The sequence below is a fragment of the Octodon degus genome, unplaced genomic scaffold (assembly GCF_000260255.1).
Source record: "Octodon degus isolate 3935 unplaced genomic scaffold, OctDeg1.0 scaffold00143, whole genome shotgun sequence".
NCBI classification, from domain to species: Eukaryota; Metazoa; Chordata; class Mammalia; order Rodentia; family Octodontidae; genus Octodon; species Octodon degus.
This window is the reverse complement of record NW_004524719.1, coordinates 3,133,493-3,140,042: the sequence shown is the minus strand read 5'-3', so window position 1 is coordinate 3,140,042 and position 6,550 is coordinate 3,133,493. Positions and strand designations below refer to the sequence as shown.

The 6,550-nt window shown below is 36.9% G+C and overlaps 1 pseudogene; it reads left to right on the top strand.

The window, feature by feature from the left end:
• Positions 1–4,003: 4,003 nt before the first annotated feature.
• LOC101561199 lies at positions 4,004–5,390 on the top strand (annotated as a pseudogene).
• Positions 5,391–6,550: the final 1,160 nt, after the last annotated feature.

The window sequence follows — 6,550 nt, the reverse complement described above, 5'->3', positions numbered from 1 at the left end:
CTAAGATACGCTATCAGCAACAGACCAGGTGCCAGCAACAAACAAACAGATTAACATGGTCTCCACGCACAATGAACTGCTACTCAGTTCTAAAGGTTAGTGGAATCCTATTATCTGAAGCAAAGTGATAGGAAGCAGGGCACCCTGTTGAGCTAAGTGAACAAGATCCAGAAATACAAGTAGCATATGTTGTTATTGTCCTTCAACTATGTAGGAAACAATAAGAAAGTCGCACCAGAAATGTAACAGTGATAACAGGGGATTGTGATGGTGCTAGTGTGGAGTTAGGAATGAGTAGTTCACATCAATGTATCCTCTGTCTATCGATGGAAATAAACTCAATATCAATAATATGTTTGGTTCATATGTTAATAAAAAGTTTATTAACAACAATATCATTAATGTAACATCATTTTAACATTATAAAATTTTATTATCATTTATATTAAATATTTCCCAAAATTATAGCTAAAGATATTTCTTTTTTGATATGAAAATTTTTAAATCTTCTTGCAAAAATATAAACTATATTTGTAAATATAAATTTTGACATGAATATGTAGACTTACAGGTTGATTTATTGATTTTATATCTTAAAACAGTCTTTAAAATAAAAGGTTCCATATTAAGCAATGTTATAAATATAAAATGTATAAATTTATTTGACCAATTCTAATCACATAAGTAACTTAACCAAGAGCATGATTCCTTTTATTTCTATTTTAATTAAAGTTTTAATGCCAGGAAAAATTAAATTAATGAAAACTAAAATACATTAAATAATATTTACATACATGTCTTCTAACTATAAGTTTTAATTTTAACTTTGTAAGAGTTTGAAATTTTATTGGAGTTTACATTTGAAGACCAGAGTTTGAAAGTGGCTAGCTAGAACAAAAATTCACTGTATTTCATGATTCAAAAAGAAATTTGAATATTGACATTTAAAAAATAAATTTAGTACAAATAGAATTTGTTTTCTAACTTAGATTTTGCTTTTTGGATTGAGTTAAAACTTACCAGGATATTTTGATTTTACTAAAATATTTTTACAGTATGATAATTCAAGGGCAGATCAGAATAAATTTACTTGGAAACTTTTTGAGTAAAAGTTTATAAAACCATACTTTAGAAAAGTTGTACAGGGCTGAGGAGATAGTGCAGTGATCTAAATGCTTGCCTGGGCAAGCACAAGGACCCAGGTTCAAATCCCAGAACCATATGCCATGCCAGTCCTGGAGCTCTGCTGGCCACCAAAATCAGGCATGGTGATGCACACCTGTAATCCTAGTGCTGGGGAGACTGAGCCAGGAGTATCACTTCAAGTCCAGCTGCATAGCAAGTTCTTATTTTACCAAATAAGTAAATAAATTTAAAAAATTAGAAAAATGTGGTACAGTACTGTATATGCATATACAATTGCAAGCTCTTTATGAATACTTTAGACTTAAAGTTACACTTGATTATATGAAAGCAAATGAAACACATAAAGATCCTTGGATATATAAATAAGTTATTCATGATTTTTTAAAGCAACATTGATTATTTGATACCTATTTTTAATTTTGTCTAATGAAGTTTTACAGACCATTGCCAAAGCAAAATGCTTTACCTTCCCTCACAAAAGAACTCTCTCGTTTATGTTCAGTGATTTTATAGTACCTTTCATATACCACAGTGCTTAATTCAAATCAGCTTAGCATGTCCAAACATATGACTCCATTTCCACTATCATTTTCAGTTTGTAAGTTTGTCTCTTGCTTCACTGAGGAATGGAAGTTGTTGCATAGCTAATATATTGAAAGCACAAACTTATTTAGTTATATATATATATATATATATATATATATAATAGCAAGTATTAAATGATTTTTAGTCTTATTTTGCATTTACTCATGGAATAAAATATATAAGAACACATAAAATAAGTATACATAAAATTAAATATGCTATTTATAAAGAAAAAGCCAACAATGTATGTAGACCACTGGTACTTCAGGTTTCAGTCCAATACATATGAAACTTAGAGAACACCAGTCATTGAAACAACAAGGGAAAAATATGAATGTGTTAGAAAACAAAACTTTCTTAACTATTTCAGAGAATTAGTGTCACTGGGAAGATTCGTGTCTCCTTCCAAATTAAAATGAAAAATATAGAGAATTATAACTTTCTGTAAAGGAATTCACAAAGGAAAATCTCTTTGGAACCAGGTACCTGGGTAAGAAAAATTTATTCATATTTGCCAAATTGAGGAAGACAAAAAAAATCCCCATGGAACTTGATCATAATTTTGAAAGCTTTACCTTGTGAAGTATGGCTTGGTTCTTATAGCAATGGTAGGAGAAAGTCTTCTCCTTCGTCTTTCAAGGAGAAGAGAAAAGACACCATTTTGAAACACATCAGTGCATGCTGCTTTTTCAGATGTTCTGCATTCTAGAGAAACTGAACAGTATTTCATGAGAAGTCCTTGACCTGGGAAAGAGATAGAGCCAGAGTTTGCTCCTTCCAATCTTCCTGCACCAGTTAAATGCAAGCTGCTCAGAAGCTAGAAGATTTTCCCAGACCACAGGTAAGCATAATGAAAAACTAGAGACCTGTTTGTGGAATGTTGAAAGTTTGCCTTCTCCACACACCTTACCACCACAGCAGGAATCATCAATTATGAACACATCTGTGCATGGGAAAGCAATGTCTTCACCCTCTGGACTGTGAGCAGTGACACAGCCTGTCAGCAAGGAAGAGGTGAGGAGAGAGAAAAGCATGCTGGGTAAGCACTCAACTGTTGTTGGAAGATATATGACAAGATATGCGACAATTGTTCTCCTCCACTGTAATTTCAAAATGGATTTTGTAAGGCAATTGGAATTTGAAGTGTATTTTCTACAGCTTTTCTAAGGCAGGTAGTACTTGGAAAGCCTGAGATCTTCAATCTCAAAATGATTTAAAAGTAAGTTGTTCAGAGTGACCAAGGGCCATAATAATGTGTGCTTCCCTAAGAAAGTATTTTTAAGTATTGTGATGATACCAGACATAGGCAAAAATACCTTCATCCTCTCATTTGAATTGTGTTGTTCGAAGCCATGCATTTTGCTTCTTTTGAAGTACAAGACACTATGATTAATGCTAAGAATCTGTGTTTCTAAATCCAGCAATAGACACACCATTCAGACAAAAAAATCAACAGATAAATATCAGATTCATCCAATATTCTAGAGCAAAAAAGCTAAAAGGGACATCTACGTTGTTCCAGCTGCCATCACATTTTCCCAGATAGTCACATCACATCACAAATATTGAGAATATCAACACTTTCTAATCACAGTGGAATAAAAAAATAAATCACCAATAGGAAAAAATGCACAAACGATAAAATCATAAAAATTGAAGAAATACATTACTGAATAGCAAATGTTTTACTCAAATTAAAGTGAAAAAATTTAAATATTGTTCGAGATAAGTAAAAGTAGAAATGCATCATACTTAAAACTTCGAGTTATGGAAAACTTGTTCCTAATAGTATGTTTACTGTGTTCAACATCTACATCAGGAGTGAGTGTGATGACACCCACCCACCAACCCAGCACTCAGGACCCTGAGGCAGGAGGAACACCGGAATCCCATGCCCAGCCTGGACTATGTATTGAGTTTACGGCCATCTGAACTGTGTAGTAAGACCCTGTCTCAGAAAACAAAAACAAACAAAAAATAAAAAAGGAAGTCCCAGCTATGTAGATTCGAAGAAGATGTGTATGTCTGTTAGTCCTAATATATATTCATAAAATTACTTATAATTAATGATATTCATTTCAGTGAGCCACAGTTAAATAAATACATTTGTATTTAATGTACTAGCAAAAAAGAACGTAGTCATTATATAAATATTAGTTAATAACTACACTTTGGGGGGTGCTGCGGAGGAGCGACTGTTGATCTTTGGTGGGTGAGCGCCCAGGTTCTCCTGGGGCTCCGGTATTCTGCTGCTGTCCGTGAAGAGGAAGCCATGGCGCTCCGAGTCACCGGAAACATGAAAATTAACTCTGAAAATAAGGCCACCGTCAGGATGGCAGGCGCAAAACATGTGCCCTTGGCCACTGCGGCAGCCTCCAAGCCGGGTCTGAGGCCAAGAACAGCTCTCGGAGACATCGGTAACAAAGTCAGTGAGCAGCTGCAAGCCAGAGTGGCCCTGAGAAGGGAAGCAAAAACTTCGGTGACTGTAAAAATTACTGCTAAAAGACTATAGATAGGCTGGGAAGATGGCTCAGTGGAATAAGTGCTTCCCTGGCAAGCGCAAGGACCTGAGTTCAATCCTCAGTTTCGTCAAAAATAAAAATAAAAATAGTAAAAGCAAGCTTAAAAAAAAGAAAAGTATAGAAACCTTTGGAGAAAGTGCCTGTGTGTGTGCCAGAGCCTGAGCTTGTTCCTGTTAAGGATGAAGAACTTTCTGCTGAACCTATTTTGGGTGATACTCCCTCTCCAAGCCCCATGGAGACCTCTGGATGTCCCCCTGCTAAGGAAAATCTGTCAGGCGTTTTCTGATGTCATTCTGGCTGTGAAGAATGTGGACCCAGAAGATGGAGCAGATCCAAACCTCTGTAGTGAATACATGAAAGATAGCTACACTTACCTCAGACAACTTGAGGAAGAGCAGGCAGTCAGACCAAAATACCTGCTGGGTCGAGAAATCACTGGAAAGGTGAGAGCCATCCTAATTGACTGGCTGGTACAGGTTCAGATGGAATTCAGCTTGCTGCAGTAGACCGTGCACATGACTGTGTCCATTATTGACCAATTCATGCAGAATAATTGTGTGCGTAAGAAGATGCTGCAACTGGTCAGAGTCACTGCCATGTTAATCTCAAGCAAGTATGAAGAAATGTACGCTCCAGACATCAGGGACTTTGCCTGTGTCACTAACAGCACACTAAGCACCAGATCAGGCAGATGGAAATGAAGATCCGGAGAGTGTTAAACTTAGGTCTGGGTCACCCACTCCCCCCGCACTTTCTTCGTAGAGCATCCAAGCTTGGAGAGGTTGATGTTGAGCAGCATATGTTGCCCAAATACCTGATGGAGCTGTCTATGTTGGACTATGATACAGTGCACTTTCCTCCTCCTCAAATCGCAGCAGGAGCTTTTTGCTTAGCACAGAAAATTCTTGATAATGGTGAATGATGACTCTGCAGCATTATCTGCTGTACACTGAAGAGTCTCTTTTTCCTGTACTGCAGCACCTGGCAAAGGATGTAATTGTGGTCAGTTGTGGGTTTACAAAGCATATGACCATCAAGAACAAGTATGCCTCCTCAAAGTACGCTAACATCAGCACCCTAGCGCAGCTAAACAGCGCATTAGTTGAAGATTTGGCCAAGGCTATGGCAAAGGTGTAACTTGTAAACTTGAATATTATCTGCAAATAAAATTGGCAACGTATGCCATTTGTACATACAATACTGCATTAGAAGACTTTCATAAAGAATGTGGGCCTCTTTACTTTTTATATCTTAACTAGTTATGTGGTTAGTTTCTATTCTAGGGTACGCTAAACACTTGCTTTAAAGGACAGGTGGGACTATGCTTAAAAACTGCTTTTAGTTTCCCAGGGATCCAGCTGATGTATAATCGCCTGTATGTCTGTATGCATACTTGGTTGTTTTTTTTGCACCTGGCTCTTACTGTGAGTGAAGCGGATGCTAAAGCTGTTCCTTCAGTAGGGGCTCCTGTGTGTAAGCCACTGCAGCATCCGGGAGGACCTCCTGCCTCATTCTCATTTACAGTGAAAGTACCACTTCTCCCTAATTCTCTCCGCTGCTTCTTTGGCTGCTTCTGGTGGCTGCCGTCCTAAGTCTAAATAAACTATGTCAGTCATTTATCCAGCTATCAGTTTGGTATCTTAAAAATGATAACCATGGACCCAGGGAGATGGCTCAGAGGAATAAGCGCTTCCCTGGCAAGGGCTTGAGTTCAAGTCTCCAGTTCTGAATATATATATATATATATATATATATATATATATATATAGTGTAGTTTTCATTTTGTGGGTTATTTTCTAAGTAAAACATTGCTCAAAGGAAAAATTTTAAAAAATTAAGTTATTTTAACCCTCAATCCCATCTACATCAGCAATAGTTTAGTGTATAGAGTGTATCCTTCCATGTACTGTATAGTTATAGGTATTCACATAAATTTTTAAGGATTGTATGTCTATGGTTGTCTTTTTGACATAGGGTCTTGTATGAAGTTCAGGTTGGCCTTGAACTCACTTTGTAGCCCAGGCTGATCTCAAAAGGATCCCGTTGCCTCAAGTCTCCCAAGCACTGGGACGAAAGGTGTGTGACACATGACACCTGGCCATAAATGGAGATTTTAAATGTGTTCATTCTATACATAGCAATTTCTTAGTCTCCTAGGAAATTTGTACAAATTTTACATGGTACAAAAACACAGTGTAATGTCATGCAGATCCCACTGACCTCACAGTGCATTTTCTCTGTCCTTATAAGAAGTACTGTTCAAGTGACTTTCTTCTCATATGGCAGATTTCCGAGGC